Source organism: Callorhinchus milii, unplaced genomic scaffold (assembly GCF_018977255.1).
Source record: "Callorhinchus milii isolate IMCB2004 unplaced genomic scaffold, IMCB_Cmil_1.0 Scaffold3, whole genome shotgun sequence".
Classification (NCBI taxonomy): Eukaryota; Metazoa; Chordata; class Chondrichthyes; order Chimaeriformes; family Callorhinchidae; genus Callorhinchus; species Callorhinchus milii.
Genome location: NW_024704744.1, coordinates 93,455,024 through 93,480,053, shown reverse-complemented (window position 1 = coordinate 93,480,053; position 25,030 = coordinate 93,455,024). Strand labels below are relative to the sequence as shown.

General features: G+C 42.3%; 1 non-coding gene across 1 annotated transcript; it reads left to right on the top strand.

Annotated features, from left to right (window-relative positions):
* Nucleotides 1-18,759: 18,759 nt before the first annotated feature.
* trnal-cag lies at nt 18,760-18,831 on the top strand. Its single transcript has one exon. It is a non-coding gene; the product is annotated as a tRNA-Leu (tRNA).
* Nucleotides 18,832-25,030: the final 6,199 nt, after the last annotated feature.

The window sequence follows — 25,030 nt, the reverse complement described above, 5'->3', positions numbered from 1 at the left end:
GAACGACAGCAGATAAATAGCTCCTAATCCAACAGTTGAAGTGCATCTGGAGCTACAGTCACAGTGGTGTCTGCAACACTGTCGATCAAGGACGAAACCGAGCTCATCCAAAGCTACAATACAGTCCAGTCCGATATCAGTGCCCCTTAGGAACAAGTTTCAATTGAGTCCTGTAGCTCAGTGGTTAGAGAACTCGACTCGCAAGCGAGAGACCTGGGTTCTATTCTTGGGCAGTGCGAAACGTTGGGCAAGTTTCCTTACTCCACACACCTCTGTTTACCTAGCACTAAGTAGGAAGCCAGTTGTTAGTCGATTGGTGGATCGCTCTTCTGGGGATAATAAACCTTCAAAAACATTTTTTTTTAAATGATAATTATTTGGTCACTCCATCCATGACTGTTTGTGGGATGCTGCTGTGCGCAATTGGCTGCCGCATTTCGCCCACAAATACACAGTCAATTCATTTTATGGTATATTCTGTGAAGCTCTTTGAGACGTCTCGAAGATGTGAAAAGTCCTCTATCAAAATGCAAGGATTAATTACAGTAGTTTCAAAACAGAAATTAGTACAAGTTAGTAATATTGGGATCTGATTTGCAAAATTCTTTAATCCTATTAGAATTCCACCTGACCAGTATTTCTCTCAGGAATAAGATTGTGTTGGAGCGGAATATCACATGAGGCGTTGAGGTAGACTGTTTACTACCTGACTTGGATTTTTTGTTAAGGAATCCCATTAAGAAATGCTGCACACTAAACTCCAACAAGTCTGTGACATGCCAACCTTTCATTTCAGGTCCCAAATAAAGAAACTCTGTAGCTCGCACAAGAAAAACAACCTCCAGATTTGTTTTTGGTACCTTTCATTACGTTTGCAATCTGTCTCACACTTGCAGCCATGAAATTTCACTCTTCACAAAGGTAGGGTTTAGTGTTCATACAAGGTAAGTACAGACACACTACATTAACTGTGCTCCCTAGGAAGTGGTTACCCTTGAGCACACTGTGGTGCAGGACTCAAAACGGATGATCAAACACCCAAGTGATATTCATGTGGCTCAACTGGTAGAACACGTGCCTTGAAGATTGTAAGTTCGAATCAGGACTTGAGCTCACAGTCGAGGCTAACACTTCAGTGCAGTCCTGGGGGGAGGTGGGTAGAAGGCACTGCATTGTCAGAGGTGCCGTTCTTAAATTGGTTGTTAAACCAGGTCCCTTTACTGTTCTTAGGTTAAAAGCCCAATGGAAATTTTCACAAAGAAAAGCCTCCGGCCAACAATCATCCAAATAAATTGGTCAATGCTTTCCTTTCCTATAATTTGTGGGGCTTTGCTGTGGGACAAAACAGCTGCCAAATTTGCCAGCAAAAGCACTGCACTTGGGACTAATAATCATTGTTAAGTGTTTAAGTATTTCAAGGCAAGCTGGTAGTAGATCCAATAGAGAGTTTAGGAGCAATTTCTTCACACGGAGGGTGATGAGAATGTGTGGAAGTTCAAAGGCGCTGCTGGAAGGTGTGATTCAAGCAAAGAGCATCAGTGTATTTAAAAACTTGATGCCTACATGAGGGAGAAGAGAGTAGAGGGGTGTAGCAGAGAATAGAAAGGGTGGGTTTCAGACCTCTGGATTCCTTAACAATGCTGGGACATCTGTCTGCACTTTGCACCACAGTTCAATGCATTTGACAGATTAGCTGGACAGACAGGGGGCACACCTACATATTTTATTTGAAAGGTGTTTGCGCCAGGGTTGTCCATCATGTCAGCTACCTTCATACCAGGGGTCTTGCCACTGTCCAGTGCCTGAACCACGCACATCTAATAATCATCTGAAAGATCTGCAGGGATCAGACCCTGTTAATACAATACCTGTCAGGGTCCTCGTGTCTTTCTTTCCTTATAACATTGCCAAGCCACTCAAAGTGAAAGAGAGAAAATAGAAGTTGCACTTTCATGGTACCTTATCATATCGAAACATTTCATTGTGCTTCAAAGACGTGACATTCTGTAGCTCAGCGGTTAGAGCCACGACTCTTTGTGGAGACGCTGCTGTGCGCAATTGGCTGCCGCGTTTCGCCCACAAATTGTACAGTCAATTCACTTTACAGCGTATTTTCAGCGAGGCACTTTGAGGCGTCTAGGAGACGTGAAAAGCGCTATTATCAAATGCAAGGATTACTATAGAGCAGTGAGCGAGAGGACTTGGGTTCAATTCTCAGCAGGGCGAAACGTTGAGCAAGTTTTTTTACTCCACATGCCTCTGTGTATTTTGTGAACAAACGTAAAGCGATTTCTTCCAACCTACCCTTTTATCTTTCCTGGTGATAATCCTCATGCATTGCTCGTTTTTCACTGACTCAATAGTTTCCTTCTATTTACCATGTCATAACATGCTCTTTTTTGAAGATCTTAATCCACCTTGTCTTAGCCTGTAAGACTATTTCATCTTAAAGACTGAGCGGAATAGTGGAAAATTCTTACATTTAGTATTCATTTGGAGGCTGGTTCTTTATAATACCTGCAGAAAAAACGGCTTCTGAATAAAAACACTACGTTTGCGCAATTTACCCATTCTCCTGAAAAAGGTGAATATCAATAGGAAAAACTTTTAATATAAAATGCTGCGAAATTTGTCCTTGATCCTCAAAGGTACCCAGCTATCTTTACCGTTTATATTAATTGACTTTCACAGGTTAAAAGGATCGCTGTAGACTGAAATGATCAAACACTCTTCAGTGTTTCCAGCCTCGTTCAGATCAAGAGAATCTCTCCTGTTGTTTGCAGCCGGTGAAAGTCAAATAATGTCAGTCCTAGAGCTGTGGCAGCACTCTTGCCTACGAGTCAGAAGAATGTAATTTAAATCCCAGGTCAGGACTTGGAATCACATTGTCTAATGCAGTGCTGGGGATGTGCTGCATTGTCAAAGGTGCCATCCTTTGGATGAGATATTAAACCGAGGTCCCGTCTGCCTGATCAGGTGGATGATAAAGATGCCATGGCCCTATTCAAAAAGAGAAGGGAGTTTCTCCCGGTGTCCTGGCCAACAGTCCCACAAATAAAATTGGTCACTCACTCCATGACTGTTTGCGGGACATTGCAGTACAGTATATCCCGTGAAGCACAGATGTCTCGACGTCATAAGGCTCTATATCAAATGCAAGGATTATTATTATATAAATGGTAAAGGTAGTTTGGTCAGTTTTTAAGGTAAAAAGATCTCAAATATGGACAAGTTAGTTAGAAGCAAGCAATATATGTAGATTATCACCTGGAAGGATAAAAATGAAAGGTTGGAAGAAATCTCTTTACATAGATGGTTGTTTGACATGGTATAATGTGGTATAAAATATCTTTGATTATAATGTAGAACGTAAACCTATGCTACAGAACATCAACACAAGTAAAAAACAAATTGTGCAATTATTTTTGGAGCAAATTAATCTTAACTTGAATGGTGCTAAACAATCCCTGTCATTTACATCATACTACGCTGCATGCAAATAAATAACACACTGTCAACAAGAACTATTCGCAGCAGATTAAGAGATAACAAAGCAGCTTTTTTTAAAAAAAAATTATTCCAGGCTCCACTGAGAAAATTATTCTCAGTGCTGTTGAACAAGTTCACAAGGCATTGAATTCAGACCCTGGGGGAGAAAAAATAGCTGAGGGGATGTGAGATGTAGTGTCAGAAGCTGAATATTTGGCTTCAAAGCCACAAGAAGTGAAGAAGTCTCTTGAAGCTCTGACAAAAATAATACTTCAATTTGATATAACACCTTATCACATCTTTGAGACTTCTCAAAGTGCTTCACAGAATATACTGTAAAGTAAATCGACTGTATATTTTGTGGGCGAAACACGGCAGCCAATTGCGCACAGCAGTGTCCCACAAACAGTCGTGAATTTGAGTGACTAAACTTTATTTGTATTATTTCTTGAAGGGATTATTACACCCAGAAAAACAATCTACCAATCATCTAACAACCAGGTTCCGACTTACTGCTAGGTAAACTGAGATGTGGTGTAAGAAAACTTACCTAAAGTTTTGCACCGCCCGGGAATCGAACTTAGGTTCTCTCAATTGTAAGGCGAGTGCTTTAACCGCAAGCCTCTAATAAGTTTATATCCACTAACTGGCAGTCTCTGCAAGTGCTAGGTATCAGCTTCCCTCAGTTGGTAGCACTCTCGCCTCTATGTCAGGACAACGTGCATTTACATAGCGTCCCATAGCGCTTGAAGGGTTATAGGTTCAAGCCCTTAATTCAGTGTTGGCCAACCTTTGTGTTCGGCCAACAAATAAATGGAAACACTACCAGGTATCATTCTCAAAAGGGAATAAACCCTGACCAATACCTTCCCAAGACCAGACTAGAGTCCTCCAGATGGTGTCTGACCAAAGTCTCATCTTGCTTGATTTGTGCTCTATAACCTCGGACCTTATTAACCTTTATTTGTTTCCCACACCAAGTACAGTATTTGTTAAAGTTCTGAGATTTAGCATTCCTTTGTATTATCCGTGCCACTTCACCATGATATAACGATACAGTATGTTATTGCCCATTATAAAACTACAAAAGAAAACACCAAACTTGGAATAAAACCCACTCGACAAACTTCATCTGTAAGGAATATGCAGAACAATGCAGCTGAGAATTGTGTTTCAAGGCTGCAATACATTGCAGGCTTCAGATAGTGTAGAATATCACTTAATCTTGCTCGCTTGTCCAATGTAATCTCTATCCCTATTCTCCTGCCTGTACCCTCCACTTCTCCAATTAATTCTCTTCCAATGCTTGTCCCTCACTCCCTCCATCCTGCTATTATAGGTTAAGCTTCCAGCTAGTATGTTCCTGCCCATTGAAACTCTTGTGCAAAACCTCTCTGCTTCACATTCTCTGTCTGTCTTCAAACCCTTCTTAAAAACAATGCTACAAGGCAAATTTACATAGCGCCTTTTTACATCGGGAGGACTTTCCTAAGGGGTTTGGCAGCTGAGGGGAGGGGAAAGATGTGCAAGCGTTCAATCAAACAGGAAGGTCTTGAGGCAGACCTTGAAAGAGGTAAGAATCAGAGTAGGATGTCATATAATTCCAGGAAATAAAATAGCATATACTGTAGAAACAAGAGTAGGCTATTCAGCATCTTGAGCCTGTTCCGCCATTCTATAAAACCATGGCTGATCTGTACCACAAGTCCAGTTACCCGCCTTTGCCCCATAACCTTTGATACCGTTACCTAACAAATATCTATTTACTTCTGTCTTGAAAATGTGAATGGATCCAGCATCCACACCCTTTTGGGGGAGAGTTCCAGATTTCCACGACCTTTTGGGTGCAAAAAAATACTGCCTCCTAATTTCACTCCTAAATGGGCTAGCTCTAATTTGAAGATTATGCCCTTTTTTAATCATTTTAAGATATCTTCTCAATCCCTCTGCCTTGTCCTCATCCTTGCTCATCTTCAAATCACACTCGAAAACCTTCCTCTTTGAGTGGGCCTATGGTCACCTCCCCTCTTTCTCGCGGCTCGGCATCAAACTCCGCCACTGTTACGCGCTCCAAGATATTACTCGCTGGACAGGTGGTGTATAAATGCAAGTTGTGTTATACTTTATAACATGCCATACATTGTGTGAAACATTTGCAGTGTACACTGCATAGCACATTTTCTTTTCTTGCAGAATATCATAGCATTCACACTGGCCTTCACAATCGATTTCTGCAGAGCAACAGGTTATTTCAGTGCTTGTTATGTGATGGATTTGGGTCAGTTCGGATCAAAGCAAACTAACTATCCAAGCTGTCAAATGCATTACAACTCACTGGAAAAAACCACAGTCATTTGCCATTATTGTATTCAAGCCATCAAAGACTGGGCATATTTATTGACGGCTCAGTTTGCTCACGATATCATTATAGCCATACAATGTTGTTCTAATTAATTAACTGGCTGACTACTTTCTGATCCTGTTGAGGCTTCCAGATTCTTCACTAATACATATCAAACCATCTTAGATTTCTAATTTGTTCTTTGCAGCATTTCTTATTTCCTTCTGACCTTGTGGAAAAAAAATCATCATTCCATTCCTCGTTCATTCATCATTAAATTTGGAAGCTAAGAAATACTTTTTCACACGTTCACATTTATTATATACATATATTGCATGTACATCTGCCTAATGTATTACTGTGAACACAATTTTCCCCCCAATCCACATTGGGCACGGCAAGATATCAGAGAGCATCATTGCTCATTTTGATGCAATGGGAATACCTTTGCCACCGTACGTAATACATTATCAGATTTGCCTTGTTTGTAGGCAATGAAATGTTCTTAAAGAGGGAATAATTCACGTTGATATGAATTTTCTTTGATATAATCGTGGTCCCATTTGGTATAGTTACTGTATCTATTTGGCTGTGTCGAATAGAATGCAAACTCTCTTCCTGGAGGGATGCATCTTATTCTGGAGAGTATTAAGTACATGTTGGTGAGAGCCAAGGTTGGGGATCACAGAGTGTATGTTGGGGTATTATTGTTCGAGTAAAATCAGCAAGAACCGCAAAGCTTGCCATGATCAACACTGCCTAGCAGGTTTCCCATTGCTTGTCCTATTCAGACCACCTTTAGTTAGGGCTTTGGCTTGCAGGGTTAATAATAATAATCCTTGCATTTGATATAGTGCCTTATCATGTTTTTGAGACGTGTCTAAGCGCTTCACTGAATATACTGTAAAGTGAATTGACTGTATATTTTGTGGGCAAAATGTGACAGACAATCAATGGTAACTGAGCGAGAAGAATCCCTGCTCTAGTGGCCAATCTGTACCTCCAAGTCCTGCCAACAAGTCAGGTTGGCTGGTTCATCATCAGTAGCGTTTTGAAGTACTCAAAACTATGCCCCGAGGCTCTGGAACTGCCTTCCTCACTCCCTCCGTCTCGCTCCCTCCCTTCCCATTTTCAGGTCTCTGCTGAAGACCTTTCTTTTCAACTGCGCCTTTGGTCACCTTCCTCCCCCTCCCCCTGGCTCGGCCCCGGGATCCGTTACTGTAAAGCGCTCTGTGACGCCTTCCAGTGCAGAGGGTGCTATATAAATCCAAATTGTTGTTGTTGTTGTACTCTCCCAGGCGAATGAACCCACCTCACATCCCACAGATTCTAAACCAACACAAATGAATGTGAAGTGAAATAAACAAATCTGTATCTTTAAAGAGCTAAGGATCTTTCTCTCTCTTTCATAAGTCCACGAAACCATGTCTTGATTAATAGCAAAAGTAAGTGCAGTTGATGAAACCTTTAGAGTCTGACGATGCTCATTAAAAATAGCAATTAATTCAAGCCAACTGACTGGACGAATTTTTAAAAAAAATTGCCACAGCTTTTTTTTAATCAAATATTCCTTATGAACCTTTGAAATGCTTCAACTTTCAGTAATGTATGAAAACGATGATGATTTTTAACTCTTTAATAACTACTCTGCAACATACAGTTACAGCACTTATATTGTGTGGATCACTAATAGTTTTTGGCCTTTCTTCCCCAGTAGGTTGGTGTTCTTTATTTTTCTCTGTATAATTTCCAACTTTTAATTGCATTCAACCCTTTGCCCTGTAAAATGTAAATTTATTTTCCCTTACAACATAAATATGATATTTTATTCCCTTTGTCATACAACACATGCTGTTCTGTATAAACAAACAATTGTCAGATAGTGTTGGAACAGAGGAACGAGAAGAGGCCATTCAGCCCATTGACTCTGTTCCATCAGTTTATTAGATCAAGTCAGATCTTTTAATCCCATTGCAAGCCCTAACCTGAAGGGTAAGGAGTGAGCTGGTGGAAGGCCAGGTAAAGATATAGGATGTCAAGGGTCAAAATTCCTTCATACAAAAGTCATTGCCGTAAATTTGAGAGGGAGGGTGTGAAGTGGAGGGACTTAGGAAGAGAGTTCCTAAGAGCAGGGGCAGAGCGACTGAAATCTCACCCACCAATGGTGGGGAGGAGGGTGGAGGGGACATGAAGCAGGAAAGAGTGAGCAAAGTATAGGGAGCAGGTGAGACACTAGGCTTGTAAGAAATCACAGAGGTAGAATGGAGCAAGGGCATGGAGGCATTTGAAGTTGAGAACACGGATGTTAAAGCATTTCACCAGGAACCAGTGGAGCCATACGAATATGGAGTATCCCAAACATCTACCTTCAAATCGATTCCACTTCTACAATCTCTGAGGCAGAAAACTCTCATGACTCAGTTTGAAGAAATGTTTTCTGATTTCATTTCTAACAGTCTTAGCCATGGGCATGTTGCTATCCACATAGGTCTATCCTATTAAAACATGGTAGAGTATATTGTTCCCGTCAAAATACATTATGAATTGTTAATAATCCTTGCATTTGATATCACGTCATTGAGATGTCTCCAAGCACTTCACTGAATATACTGTAAATGAATTGACTGTATATTCCTTTGGTGAAACCCGGCAGCCAATTGCGCACAGCAGCGTCTCACAAACAGGAGTGGATCAAGTGACCACATTATTTATTTATCGAAGGGATTATTACCCCTGGAAATGTGATCCACCAACCAACTAACAACCAGGTCCTACTTTTTGCTAGATAAACAGAGACGTGTGGAGTTAGGAAACTTGACTGACCCGGGAATCGAACTCCATGCTCCCATATAATATATACAGGGTCCCCTGCGATATATTCGCACTCCATTCCCTGTACATTCAACATACAAATCATGTGATACAATGCAAATCTAACACATGGTACTCATAACAGGAAGTCACAAGTGCCTAGTCCTGGCAGGCACTGGGTGAACATCATGTTGAACATAACGTAACATAACATGTAGGAGCAGGAGTAGGCCATTTGGCCCTTCGAGCCTGCCCCGCCATTCAATCATGGCTGATCTTCTAATCTAACTCCAGCTAATAGCCTGACCCTGCGTTATCCCATATCCCTTAATCCCTTTTGCAATAAGAAATCTATCTATCTCAGTCTTGAATATGTTCAAGGACTGAACGTCAACAGCCCTTTGGGATAGCAAGTTCCATACATTCACCACCCTTTGAGTGAAGAAGTTCTTCCTCAACTCAGTGCGAAAGGGCTGCCTCTGATTTTAAGGTTGTGACCCCTGGTTTGACTTGCAGGAACTCCTCTCCCATCTACCTCTGGGGTTTAGTGTGACCCATACCCCTATTGGCATTATTCACTGTCTTACGTCCCTTTACAAATATCACGTTTTAGTTCCTAATTGTGTCTTCAGTTCAAATCAGCAGATGATTGAATCACATTAGGTGCCATTTGCTGCTGTCTGCCATGAGGTTTGTTGCCACTGGAGACAAATTTCCAGCTGTACTTGCTATGCAGAGTTGCACCGTCTGAAGCATGTGTCCAGCATAATTTGGAGCCGAGTTAATGTTCATAAACCATTACTGCTTTATCATCCATTTAATATGCAGGTAAACCTTAAATGTGTTCGCGCCCTGTAACACATTCTAGCTATCTTTTAAAGAGCACAATCCAGGTTTTCTGCCATCCTGCTGTAGCCTGTGTTCCATCTCTTAAAAAACACAGTCCAGGCATTCTGCTCTTCTGCATGACAGAGGCTACAGCCTACATTTCATACCTTATACACATGATCCATCCTGAGTGCTACACTCCGTGTAACATATTCAACTCCACTCTACGTGTTACCCAGACATACCCAACTGCAGTCTACGTGTTATGCTGCATTAACCCACTCTACTCTGCATGCTAATTCTATATTAAGCAACTCCAGACTGTGTGCTGCTTACCACACATACTAGTTTGCATTATCCCACATCTTCTTCATATAAAATATGAAATTATCAAACATCTGACGCAGCAACAAATTACATTTGTATAACGTTTTTCACGTCAGGAGGACATCCTGAGGCACTGGACAGTCAGAGATTTGGACTTAAGTAGGGGGTTGGGAACCGGGGGGTGGAGGAGGAAGGGTGGAGGGCAGGGGTTGGAGAGGTTGGAGGGTGGCTGAATGTGCGGTCGAAGAGGAGGGTCTTCAGATGAGCTTTGAAGGAGACAAGGGAGGGAGCAAGGCGAAGCGATTGGGAGATGGAGTTTCAAAGAATGGAGGCAGTGAGGCTGAAGGCCTGACCGCCGATGGTGGGGCGAACCGTGTCGGAACATGGAGCAGGATGGAGCAGACACTTTGATAGGGGGTTAGCAGGTCACAGAGGTGGAAAGAAGCAAGGCTGTGGAGAGCCTTGAAGGAGAGGACTTTGAACTCTATCCTCTGAAGGTTGGGAAGCCAGTGGAGCCAGGCGAGTGTCAGGATGATATGATCATGGAGCCTGATACAGGAGAGGACACGCGCTGTAGATTTCTGGATGATCTGTAGCTTGTGGAGGGAAGAGTTGGGAAGGCCGACAAGCAGGGAGTTGGTGTAATTGAGCCTAGACTGAATGCTGGTTTCAGCAGCCTGAGCGTAGATGTAGTGGCAGAGCCGGGCGATGTTGCAGAGGTGGGGGGAGGCCGAGCGGGTTATGGCACGAATATGGTGTAGAAAGGACAGTTGAGGGTCAAACAAGGTTCTGGCTTAGTAAGGTGGAGTGCGCATTCTAGGATGGTGATGCTGTCAGCGCCTGAGGTGTGGAGGCGCTGACGGGAGCATATCAGGAGAGCCTCGGTCTTGTTGACGTTCAACTGAAGAAAGTTTGCTCTCATCCAGTACTTGATATCTGACAGACATTCTGTCAGGACAGCAGTGGTCCTGGAGTCAAGGGTGGAGGCAGAGAGATAGAGGTGGGTGTCATCCACATACATGTGGAAGTTGACCCCATGTCTGCAGATGATGTCACCATCAACATCAACTTTGCATTCATGTTTTAGGAATTCATTAATACAGTCTGCAACACATTCGATGATTTAGAAAGATGATTAGGAATATTTGAAAATATTCTCATTTCTTGTCAAGAAAGCTGTAAAGAAATAGCACAAATAAGATCAAACAATTATCTGACATACAACAGAAGTTGGAGAACAGAGAGAACATTGCACACAAATTCCCTCTATTTCATAGCTTGATGTTAGAACAGGTACAGGTCTACTTTGTTGGTAGCACTCTTGCCTCTAGCTCAGAAGATTGTGGGTTCAAGTCCTACTTTGGGACTTTTGAGCTAAAGTTCTAGGCTGCCACTCCAATGTACTGTTGGACATGTCATCCTTTGGAAGAGATGAAAAACACACATACCGTCTCCCTGTTCAGGTAGACATGAAAAATCCAATTGCATTACTTGAAGGGAGAAGAAAGATTGTCTGAGTGTCCTGGCCAACATTCCTCCAGCTAACTCCATGGCTGTTTGTTGGACATAGCTGCCTGCAAGTCACCTGCCTTATCTGCCTACCAATAAATGGCCAACAATTTCCTGTGAAGTGTTTTGCTAAATTTGAATGTTATAGGTCCTATAACAAATGCAAGAATTATCATCATCAAGAGAATAATAGTTGGCTACATTATTGAGTTTTGTACGTCAGTTGCAGGAAACTATGGCTTGGTAATTAGCTGGTGAGACATATTATTGCAATATTTCCATTTCCNTTTTTTCTAATTTTGTTCTGCATTTACAGAAATCAGACAGAGTCCTGGGAGCCCATATAAGCAAATGCTCTGTGGCTAGTTTGGCTGTTATCTATTCACAAGTTTCAAGTTATGCCTACAAAATCCAATTACGTACATTTAATCATTATTTGCATCTCGAGTTTCTTTTGCATTAGGATCCTACTGATCTGAATTGCTCAAGACAGGAAGATTCTTCCATGAATTGACACTGCCCGTTTACTCAAAGCCATTTTAATCTTTCAGTAATAATAATCCTTTCATTTGATATAGCGCCTTATCACATCTTTGAGACGTCTCAAAGCACTTCACAGAATATACTATAAAGTGAATTTTGCAAAGTATATTTTGTGGGCGAAACCCGGCAACCAATTGCGCACAGCAGTCACCCACAAACAGTCATGGATTGAGTGACCAAATTAATTATTTTTTATTTTAAATTTTCTTAAGGGACTAGTACCCTTGGAAAAGCAGTCCCCCAATCAACTAATAACCGAGACCCTATTTACTGCTAGGTAAACAGAGGCGTGTGGAGTAAACATTGCCCAATGTTTCGCCCTGTCCGGGAATCGAACCTCTAGGTTGCGAGGCGAGTGCTCTAACCACTTAGCTACAGGATTCCAATTGCACATTTTAAGACAGTGTTCTTAAACGTAAGAACGTGAGAAATATTGAGCCTCAAGATCAGTGCAAACAGCAACCCCAAACCTGCACAAATGCCAACCATTTCAACATGCCTTGGCAGCGATCGGATCTCATGTCAGTAATTCTCTTGTCGCTTTACTTTAGTAGAGATTAAATGAGCTATTCTCACATTTGTGAAGGGGTTGCTATCAGGGAATTGACCTGAACAAAAATTCCATTATCTGGTTTTGGAGTAGGATCGAGTGTCGCGAGGATAAGCATATAGATAAAGATGATGAAAAAGATGTGAGAATTACCAAAGGGAATCGCTGCTTCACGATTCTGTGTTATTACGTTTTTTGACAAAAGAAAAATCCTCATATTGGTTATCTGCTATCCATTGTAGAACATATAAATATATAAAACAGTTTTAATATCAAAAAAGGAATGAGGACAAATCTCCAAAGATTGGAGCAAAAGTGATTTCACATTCTGTTGTGTGGTTTGGAATGGGATTGGTGATTGTATTGATAAACGCAGAGAGAGAGAGAGATGATCAAAAGCAATGTGGAACATGATGTTTCACACGCTGTTGGGACTGTCAGATTATGCCGAGGAAATCAACCAGTCAAACATGAATCACTGTCAGAGATTGCAAGAAGTTGGCCTGTTTCATCTCATCTTCTCAGAATACCCAATGAGTTCAACCCCCCCCCTACTTAGTAACCTGTCCTGTAGGTTAATTACCCTCTGTATACAGAAACACTTCCTGGTGTCTGATCTAAATTTGCTCCTTACAACGAAGGGACCCTTAGACAGACGAGTTAGTGAACTTAACAAGACCATGACAGCAAGTAACCAATTTATCCTCTTAGTCCCAAGGCCACTTATGAATCCCCTCCCACCCATGTCACTCTCCCACACAATAGCCCTGAACAGAAGAAGAAACTCCAGAAACAGTCCATAAATTGGCTGTGGGGTAAATAAAGCTTTGTTACCTGATGTCGGCCAGAGGAGAGAAGCTCCTAAATATCGTGGGTATTTCCATTGGTGAACAGCAGGCTAACCACAATCGGTGTAGCCATCAGCCTAAGACAACATAGTTCATCCCTCCCCAGGAGTTCTGTATGAATAGAGAGGTTGTCTCTAACAGATGCTGATGGTCACCACAGTCTTTCCCAAGTCCAAAGTCGTTCAACTGTGAAGGTGGCTGTTACTCCAACAGATGAGACGATAGCCACTCCGGCGAGGGAGTCACTTCAGCTAGTTTGTGTTCTTCAGTCTGTAGTTAGCATCAGTAAGGCAGAGAAGGACCATTTCTCCTCACCTCAGCCAGGCAGGCTGTGTTGCACATCACAGTTTGCTTGATGCGGTCTGGAGCCATCCCACTTGCAGCCTACTGTTCCCCTGCCACTTCGACGGAAGACTGCGCATTTTGAATGCTATGGTTCAAAGCGGCCATCTGTCCCTTGTAGTTGGGAAAAGCTTCCCTCGGAGGTCTGGTTCGTTACCACAAGACTATTTGTGGGGACGCCGAGCACCATGGGTGTTGCAGATATCCCAAGAAGGAGGCGGTGGGGTGGTCCAGGGGGGCGGGGGGAGGGGGGAGAGGGAGAGAACGCGTCCCAGGATCAGCCCCAAATCAAGTTAACACATGCCCAATAATGGTAGGTAGACTTTCCCAATAATGGAATATATTCCTAATGATGGGAAAATTAGTAGGACAGCCTTAGATAGGAGAGTGAAGCTCTTCCTTTGTTGTGTCTTGGCCTACCCCCTTGTCCACTTCAGATAAATCTTTCTTATCCTGTCCCTCATTCTAATAATACATTCGCGTCAGAACCCAAATACTGTTGCAGTTACAATCCTCTCTGATCTCTGTTGAGTTAGGAGGAAGTACCATGCGTTAACAACAACAACTTGCATTCATATAGCGCCCCTCAGGCAGGGTAGCATCCCAGAGCACTTGACAGTGGCGGAGCACCACACAGAGCCAGGGGGAGGTGGAGGTGACTGTAGGCACGCGGTCAGAAGGAAGGGGAAGGAAGGGGTAAGGTGGAGGGATAGAGGAAGAGTGTTCTAGAGTTTTAGGGCATAGTCGCTGAAGATGCGGCCACCGATGGTGGAAGGGAGGACACGAGGGACATGCAGGAGGCTGGAGCTAGTCGTGCGGAGGTAGTGGGTAGGGGAGTAAGCAGGTCGGAGAGGTAGGGAGGTGCCATGGCATGAAGGGATTTGAAAACGGGTGGGGGGGATCTTGAAATCGATCCATAGGTGTGTTACAATTGGTCTCAGATTTCCTGGGCTGGAGAGGGGGAAATTTCAGCCAGGGCGTGTTCCTGATTGATAGCCAGTCACACTCCTGCGGGAACTTTGGGTGAGGACTTCATTGTGATGCCTTTCCCCCTTGCATGAGTAGCCGATTGACATTCATTGGGGTCTTTGACTTACCTGAATGTTTGCATCTTTTTTGCTACTTGTTTATAATGATATAACGAGGCCTAAGTTGCTTTATCACAACAGGAGTTTCAAACAGTGACTTGTATTGGTAACCGAAAATACGTTAATGTTATTAAATTTGGAAGCTGGTTCTTTTTCAGCACTGCGGAAAACCGAATCCCAATTATTGACTGAAATTAAGGAATTCTCCACAATACTAAAATCAACATTTGAAACTTTTTGGGCCGGACACTGGGAGAAACTCCCTTCTCGTTCCAAATAGTACCATGGGATCGTTTAAGTCCACCTAAACAGGCAGATGAGACCTGGATTTAATTTTTCATTCAAAGGACAACACCCTTCAATGCAGTACACCCCTGGTATTGGGCAGTGCATTGGACTGTCAGCCAAGAGCTCAACAACAAATTATATTGGTATAGCACCTTTCACATCAGGAGGACATCCCAAGGCGCTGGATGATCAGGGATTTGGACATGAGACAGGTTTGGGATCTGGGGAGGTGGAGGGCAGGTAGGGTAGAAGTAGGAGGGCAGTCAAAGAGGAGGGACTCAAGACGTGCCTTGACGGAGCTAAGGATGGGAGCAAGGGCAAGGGAATAGGGGGTGGAGTTCCAAAGTGTCAACATGTAGGGGTCTTATCTTGTCCTGCTTATTAAAGTCAATGAAAGAATTTGTATACATTAAGAAGTGCAGATTATATTGATTTTTTCTGATTTCACAGTAAACTAACTGTGCACGGTATAATAATATATTATACAATATATGCCTCTGTTTAGTTAGCAGTAAGTAGGAACCCGGTTGCTAGTCGATTGGTGGATCACTTTACCGAGGGTAATAATTCCTTCAAAAAAAAATTGGTCGCTCAACCCACGACTGTTTGTGGGGACACTGCTGTGCGCAATTGGCTGCCGCCTGTCGCCCACAAAATATATAGACAATTCACTTCACAGTATATTCTGTGAAGCGCTTTGAGACATCTCAAAGACATGATAAGGCACTATATCAAATGCTAGGATTACTATTTATTATTATTAAAGTCCTCAAAACCCCACAGTAGAATTTTAAGGCTAAGGAATGTCAGCTTTTCTGATACAAGTTGCTGTTTTTGCATTGTTCGATCCTTTTCCAACTGTTGAGCTCCTTGGCTCAAATCATCTTGTGCTCAATATGTTTGACAGCCCAATTTTTGTTAAAAAAATATTTTCAGTCTTATACTGAGTTATAACAGATTTTTACTTGATGGGAATTAAAACCCATTGTGCACATTCCTGACGTAGATCTCTACAAAGCTCAGTTTGTTGCTATTGCACTCTCCAATTCTACGTGAGTTTCTGTTAGGGGAATCATTTGAGTCAATTAATTACCATCAGGGAAAAATTATCCCAGATCCATTTTTCACCCTATTGAACTCACTTCCCTTAAACTGAATCATTTTCATTGCTCATTGCTGGTTTGCGATTTCCCCAGACCCTACATTTGACTGAGTTTGCACACAGAGTGAGTGTTCTTTATGGATAATGAGTGGGATGAAATCTGCCATCGCAACAACCTGTCCCAGTAGGAGCAGCTCAAAGGTAATAAAAGCAGACAAAGAAAAATGTACAATTACTATCTGGCAAATGTTTCATTAAAGTCACAAGCACGTTAGAAATGTTCAATAAGAGAGAAAGCCTTACCAATGTCTCACCACAATTTCCTGGACTATGCCCATTTTAGCACTGCAGAAACCAGGATTGCGTCATTTATACAATCATATCAATTTTACAGCACAGTCCATCATGTCTGCTGGCTCTTTTAAAGAGCAATCGTTTAATTCCCATTTACCTGCCTTTCCCCCATCCCCCATACCCACATAGTCCATTCATTTTAATCCTGTTTAGTTATCTATCTAAGTCCCTTTTGAAAGCATGTCAGACTCCGCCATTGTCAAGAGCTCTGAGGCTCTAACCCGCATGAAGGGCGCTATGTAAATGCAAGCTGCTGTTAAAAACTAATATGTTTTTTGCCTCAGCCACTGCTCCCAAGAAGGCATTCCATATCCGAACTACACTGTGCTTGAAAAACAAATCTCCTAACCTCCCACATGGTGCATTCTAGTCACCCACTCACCAATCAAAGAAATAATTCCTCCCGATCGACTCCATCAAAACTCCTCGTCATTGTAAGGACATTGATCGGTTCATTCCCCAACCTCTTTGCTCAATGGAGCTGAAAACACAGTATTTGCGAAAAGGAATCATCAAAATGGCAACTATTGCTGGTAAACAGATGCACCTTATGAAGTGGATTGCTTCAGTCAAACCAGACCAGGAGTTCAACGTATGTATGCCACCTACACATGGAAATTTCCCTGTGTCTGGAATTGTGTGCACTCTCGCCCTAGAGGGATGTCTGCACTCTGCTTACCTAATTCTAGAGAGTACTGAGCGCACAGATTGTAGACTACAGGTTGGCGAGAGCCAAGGTTTGGGACCATCAGAGTGTCTGTTGGGTACTGCTGGAGTTGAACCAGCTAAACCTGCATAGCTTGCCATCGAAAGCACTACGAGGACCATGCTACCTATTGGGGCTTGGGTTTGCAGGGTTAACAGCAATCGCTGCCCCTAATCTGCTCATTCGAGTCCTGCTATCTAGCCAGACTGGCTGGTCTGTCATTAGCGGTGCACTGCAATAATGCTGACTCGCCTTGGCTTAGGTACCGGAAATCTGAGACTGCCACACATTCCATTGGAGCCACCTTAGCACCAAGGAGTCCTGTAGCTTAGAGGTGAAGGGCACTCGCCCCACAGACGAGAGGACCCAGGTGGGGCGTGTGGCGAAACTCTTGGGTGGGGCGAAACATTGAGCAAGTTTCCTTACTCCACACCCCTCCCTTTACCTAGCAGTAAGTAGGAACTCGGCTGTTAATTGATTGATGAATCACTTTTCTGGGGGTAATAATCTCTTCAAAATATATAAGTAATAATTTAGTCACTCAATCCACGACTGTTTGTGGGACACAGCTGTGCACAATTGGCTGCCGCGTTTTACCCACAAGATTTACATTGTACAATGTAGATTTACAAGTACATTCTGTGAAGCGCTTTAAGAAATCTCGAAGACGTGATAAGGTGCTAGATCAAATGCAAGGATTATTATTACTTACCATACCCCAAGATGGATAGATACCAGTGGTCACTAGTGCTGAGGGACAGGTCAGTGTAGACTGGAGCTCTCCCTCCATGCAGCTGCTCAGCTTTTTACCACTGGCACTATATCTGTGACTCCTTGTTGCAAAGCCCAGCTGTTTAAGACCACTGACTTTATTGGAATGCATCGAAGCTCAAGCGACCGTTCCACAAGCTGTGCCAAAGAGGTAACATGTCAGAAAGTGATCGGTTGGTTGATTGCAAAGTTTGCAATGGAATTGATGAGAAGGGCAGTTAGCAATGATACTGACTGGCCTTCTAAGAACATAAGAACATAAGAATTAGGAGTAGGAGTAGGCCATTTGGCCCCTCTAGCCTGCCCCGCCATTCAATAAGATCATGGCTGATCTATTCTAACTCCACCTAGCCGCCTTATCCCCATATCACTTATTCCCTTTATCCACAAGAAATCTCCTCCCCGACTTGGCTAATTTTTAAAGCAATTGTCCATTTGCAACCCCTCCCTCCATAGAGAACTTGGGCTCTGTTCCGTTGTGTTGTTGATTCTACAGTGGCTGTCATTCCTCCCTTTCAGTCTAACATTCTAGCCTATGGGTCAGAAGGTTGTGGGTTCAAGTCTTAGAGTGTCAGGGCAAAAGAGAGAGAAACAAAAAATCATTCTAAATCCCAAGCACTTGATTCATACTCAATCACTCTCCTGCAGGGTGGAGTGCTGTATTGTCACAAGTACCATCCTTCACACAACGTTAAACCCAGGTCCTGTCTGTCTGTTTACGTTGATGTTAAACTATATTCAGAAAAACTCTCATAAGTCTTTATAAATTGTATAATCGCCTAAGTCATGCATCCACCCAAGTCCCATTCAGTTTCTTATCAAATCCACTTAGATTCCTTTCCGATAAACATATTATTATTGGAGTCCTGTAGCTCAGTGGTTAGAGCACTTGCCTCAGAAGCGAGAGACCTGGGTTCGATTCCCGGCAGGGCGAAACGTTTTACAAGTTTCCACACACTTCTGTTTACCCAGCAGTAAGTAGGAACCTGGTTGTTAGTCGATTAGGGGATTGCTTTTCCAGGGTTAAAAGTTCCTTAAAAAAATTGGTCACTCAATCCACAAACTGTTTGTGGGACACTACAGTGCACAATTGGCTGCTGCCTTTCACCCACAAAATATACGGTCAATTCACTTTACGGTATATTCTGTGAAGTCCTTTGAGATGTCTCAAAGATGTAATAAGACGCTTCATCAAATGGAAGGATTATTATAACCTCCTAACTTGTAACGCTGCTCCCCTATCCTTCATTACTCCCACACTTACCGGCTGCATTGAATCACAGGAAACAGTCTTGAGCTGTCACCACATGCGCACTTACTGGCTGTATTGAATTATGCATGCGCAGTGTAGATTATTGATTAAACCGGATTTTATACGATTTATACAAGTTTGCATACAATTCAGTCGTATTAAATGTTATGGCACCAAGCGTTTTACTGTAATAACAATCCTTTGATTTGATATACCTCCTTAACACGTTGTCAAAACATCCCAAAGAGTTTCACAGGATACACTGTGTGACTGGGTGTAATTTGTGGGCAAACTATTAACACCATTCAAAGCGAGAATGGAGCTTCGAGCCTTCAGATTAAATTGTTCACCTCAGGGCTATTTGCAGGTTGTTTAATGTACTTTGCTGTGTCTAAAATGGTTGTTGTGCTTGCCTGCCAAAGTACTTACTATGCTTAAAGTAAATTCCCTTTAAGACATTTGGATGTAATAAAGCACCATAAGCAATGCAAGTTCTTTCTTAACTGGGTTCAAGTCTGGTGCCACAGAGGTGATCTGATGTCTTATATAAGGCTTCTGTCACTAGTGTACCACTGTAGCATTGTGAGCACATATCTGGTCCTATTCTCTGCCCTTCTATCCACTGAAAATGCTAACATTTTTGAATGTGTTGAAAGGATAGACAGTGAAACATTAGTATTATTAATCATAACTAATTCAGTTTTTTAATGCAACAAAACATTGCAAATTGCCGCACAGGGAATTGCTTTCAAGTGTAAGAAACAAGTGCTCTGGGACGTTCCCCCCATGAAGGGCACTAATATCAATGCAAGTTGGTGTTGTAGTGACTGTATTTCTAGGCAAATTCAGCAGCTAATTCCAACAGAATTCCATCATGCAAAAGCTCCTTCTCTTACGAAATGGTGTCATGGCATATTTAACATTTACCTGAACAAGCAGATGGGGAGTTCGGTTTGAATGTCCCATCTGGTACATTATTTCCGTCGGCTGGTAAATCGGTCAAGGGCATATCTCCAGATTGTCGATGAAAGATTTAAGTCAGAGGTTAGAAGAAATGATTTCACGCAGAGGGTTATAGGTTTATTAGCATAGCAAATGCTTTGTCACGAAGCTTTTGAAAGCAGAATCCTTAATAGCTTAGATACAGATTGGAATAGGAAAATCAAACCGGGTTAAACAAGGAACCAGGGGAGAGGACTTACAGAGATTCAGCACAATAATCTCAAAATTACCTCCTGTACTGTGAACTTCTACAGCGATTCTACCAGAGGCTGTTGAAGCTGAGACAACAACAGTGTTTCAAAGGAAATTGGGTACATTTCTGAAGAGGAAGACTCCAAAAAAGAAGGCAGTGGAATTAGGGATCAGTGAGCAGGGATTGGCATTTGAGTAGCTATGGAGGAGCCAGCACCAGCTTAATAAACGTTCTAAACTGTAATATTAATTCTTGCATTTGATATAGCACCTTATCGCATCATTGAGACATCTGAAAGAGCTTCACAAAATATTCTAAAGTGGATTGACTGTATTTTGTATTTTGTAGTATTTTGTAGGCAAAATACGGCGGTCAATCGCGCACAGCAGGGCCCCACAAACAATCGTGCATTGAGAGTAGGTGGGCGGAGGGTGGCCGAAAGTATGATCAAAGAGGAAAGTATGATCAAAGAGGAAAGTCTTGAGACAGGCCTTGAAGGAGGCAAGAGAGCGGGCGAGGCAGTGAGATTCCAAGATGGAGTTCCGGGGAATGAGAATACTGCATTGTCGAATAATGGACGTTTAATTTCCATGATTCTACAATATTGAGCAATCACTGGCTTCAAGAAAGGTCACAGAGGTTTTACAGACTATGGGAACAGGCTTGACATGTTTGCTGAACAGCGAGTTAATAAGAAATCAAAAATCTAATGGATATCCATAGTTTAAGGATTCTGCGTCTAATCTCACTGGTGCCATCCAGTGATCATATTATCGAAGTGGTATTATTGACTGTGATAAAATATCTTAAGTGAAACTGCTGAATTGGTTTGATTTGAAGTCGTTGAACGTTATTTGTGTCATTGCCACCAATGCAATAGCAAAGCAGAGACCAAGAATTACAAGAACAGTGGGGGTCAGGGATGTGTAGTAAGTGATATGATTATCACCACAATGGAGAACAGTTGCCTCATAACCTAGTCCCTTAAGATCTGGAAGCATGCTTTTATCATTAATTTTTGAGCCCTTTCTAATGCATCGGAGTCCTCTTTAAAGTGAGGTAACTCAAAGGGCACATCTTACCCTGGACAGAATGTGGCTCAACAGTAATCTCAACAGCGTTAACAACAACTGTACATTTATATACAGTAGCACCTTCCACATTGAGATGATGGCCCAAGGATCTGGAGAGTCCAGGCTTTGCACCCAAGCTGGGGGTTCGGATGATGACCAAAGGGTGTGCTCAAAGAGGGAGATCTTGTGGTGGACCTTGAAAGAGATGAGGGAAACAGCAAATCACAGGGAGTCCAGGATGGAGCCCAACTGACAATAGTAAAGCTGGTAGGGTGGCGTAGTTGAAGCAACGCAGTGCCAGCTGAACAGAAGGAGCTGGTGGGTATGTAAGGTGTGAGAAGGTCTCAGAGGTCGGGTGGGCCAAGACTGCGGAGGGATTTAAAGATTAAGGACAAGGATCTTGAACTCGATCCGCAGGTGATGGGGAGCCAGTGTAGCCAAGCAATGATGAAGGATGGGAGGCATAGGCTTGCAGAATCTAGTTGTTTTGCCTTGTAAACAAGTGCTCTGTAAATGCTTCCTAGTAATTGATGAGCTACTTTCAAAGATTTCATCAATTGATCATATCCATTGATCATGACCATTGAACACGCCTGAAACTATACCACATCTGCTAACCAACAGCCTTTCACGGTTCCAATTTCCTACATTCTGGTTTCCATCTCACACACAGCACCAAAACTGTCCTGGTCAAGGTCGGCAATAGAATTCCCTCCCTCTGTGACCAGGTCTCTCTCTGCTTCATCTTTCTCCTTTACTAATGCTGCTCTGACTGATTGCAGACATTAAGTTCTGGATGAGCTCCAACTTTCTTCAGTTGAATGTGAACAAGACTGAGGCTTTCCTGCTTGGTTTCTATCAGAGCCTTCTCACCTCAAGTACTGAGACTGCATTGACCTGCATAAATGCTCTCTCCACCTCGTCCAGCAAGGAACCTTTGTGTCTTGTTTGATCCCAAACTCTCTTTGAAGCCTTGCATCAGTGCTCTCACTCACTCAGCTTTCCCTCACCTCCACCACTCCCTCCAGGCTGCCAGGCCCCTCATTCATGCCTTCATCATGTCCAAGCTCGATTATTCCAATGCCCCGCTCGCCAGAATTCAGATCCTCCAAACGCAAGCTGTAGACCATCCAGAACTGTAAACTTGTGTTCTCTCTGCCACATCACGTTCTGTGGAACTATCACCACTGTCATCATTCTGCTCTGATGTGAACGTTGCTTTCTGGAGGGTGACCAAAAAAGTTGTGATACCATTCCAATGTCTAATAAGTCTTAAAGAAATTATGATTTTTTTTAGATAATAGGATAGTTATATCATAACTTTTTGGTCACCCTGTAAATGCAATTTGTTGTTGTTGCTCCACTCCCGATGCACCGGTGGATCAAATTCAAGAACCTCGTTCTCACATTCGAATCCCCTCCGCAGCCTCACCCCAACCCATTTCTGAGACCTCCTGCAACCTTACTGACCTTGGCTGCTGCACAAACTCAACAAAGACCAGCTTGCGTCCAATCCCCCACCATGGCCATGCTACCCCATTCTCTGGAACACCATTGAGGAATCCTTTCCTCTTTCCCTTTCCCTCCCTACTTTTAACCCCCTCCTGAAGACTTCTCTCTCCACCCACACTTTCAGTCGTCTCTCTGCTCCCCCCACCTTCCTCGGCTTCCCCCCCATAGCTCGAGAGTCAAGTCTGTTGTGTGAAGCACTTTGAGACGACCTCCCTATGTGAAAGATGCTATATCAGTGTAAGTTGTATTGTACTGTAACCTGCTCCGTATTATTCAGGAATAATAGGAACAGCAGGGAAGCTATACTGGTTCACTGCCTCCCAGGCAAGCAGTTGTGGTTTATCAAGACTCTCAGTCTCTTTTTGCAAAGCAATTTTCAACCCAGCTGGATAATATATCATCATTCCATGTGCCTTAAGCTTCTTAAAGCGCCTTGCATGGGAAACTTTGTTCAAACTGCTGAGAATCAAAGTAAACTAGATTGAATGAAAATCTGTTATCCATGAATCAATGTATCTCTGGTAGATTTACAGTAGGATTGCGAGAGATGACCTACTGTTCCTAAATCACACTGACTGCTCCTGGTATCCAAACTGTTGGATAGCCATTGAAGGCAGTCTAACTCATTATCACATCACTATGTGCAGAGTTAGTTAAGAAAAACAATTGGAGAACCATTAATTTCCTCCTTCAGTCCCTTGATGCTTCTAGGAAGTATCCCATCTGTTCCAGGTGCCTTGTAGACAATTAATCCTTCAAATTTCAGCATAACAAAATGCTTTACTAACTCCTACATATGTTATAGGTTCCTTACACATGTTAATTGTATCTGGGAGGAACCGAAAATCTTTCTTGGGCAGACCAAAGGGAGCAATTTATTTAATGCATCTGGCAAATCTTCCAGGATAGGTCTATTTAAATTAATTTCTTAATAAACTTATTCTTTAAAATGACCACTATTCGGACAAAACTGCATTATCATCCCTTCATACGAGATGTTAAAACTATACAGTCACTACACATGGCAGCAATTACCTGAAGCGCTTTAATACATTTCAACATTAAACTAGGGTTGAAATTCCACCTAGTTTTAGCCCGCAACACTACTTTGTTATAAAATTTAAGATTGCTCAAAATTGGGGAAAATTCCTAAATTCAATTTTGATTTGGAAGTTGGTCCAAAATCATTATCATAATAAATCTTTGCATTTTATATAGTGCCTTATCATGTCTTCCAGACATTTCAAAGCACTTCACAGAATATACTTTAAAGTGAATTGACTGTATATTTTGTGGGAGTTCTTTGAGGACTGCAGAAAACTGGCTTCCAAATTATGATTGAATTGAAGAATTCTCCAAAATTGATCTTAAATTTTAAATCAAAATGATCTTACTAGAAAGATCTTAAAACCAGGTGAAATTTCATATCTATAGGTTTGATCTATCATCATTATTATAGCAGCAAAGTCTTAGTTGTTATCTGCAATTTGTCACTCTATTGCTATTCCATCTTTCCTAGTATTTTTTTCCCATACCAATCGATTTTTGAGTGAATCGTCTAAAGTATTTAAGCTTTTCAGCTCCCTCTGACCTTTTTTATTCAACCACTGAGGTCTGTGAGTTGTGGACTGAGTCCTGCCCTGCACAGACAAGAGTATGAATAAATGCACAGCCAGGAAAAGCAAAGGACGTGGAATTTGTGACTGTACACAGGAAATCATAAGCACAATAAGACATTCAAAAGACAGCTCTATTTCCCAATGCGAAAACACAAAGTGAAGCTCAGAAACAGTGGGGTTAATTTAACAGGGCATTCAACATCTATCACATCAAATCAAATGAGTGTTTTGAGAGGCTAGAGACTCTCCAAAGAGTAGTAAATCGCTAAGAAGTGGAGCATAAGCTCAGGATTGTCAGTGGAAGAATTTAATAGGAGGTTGGAAAAAAACATTTCACATAAAGGGTCATTGGAACATGGTATATCTGAGACAATAATATATCGTAGACAATAATATGCTATCGAATGGAATTGGAAAACATTAGAAGCATAGGAACAGGCCCTTCGAGCCTATTCCGCCATTTAATTAGATCATGGCTGATC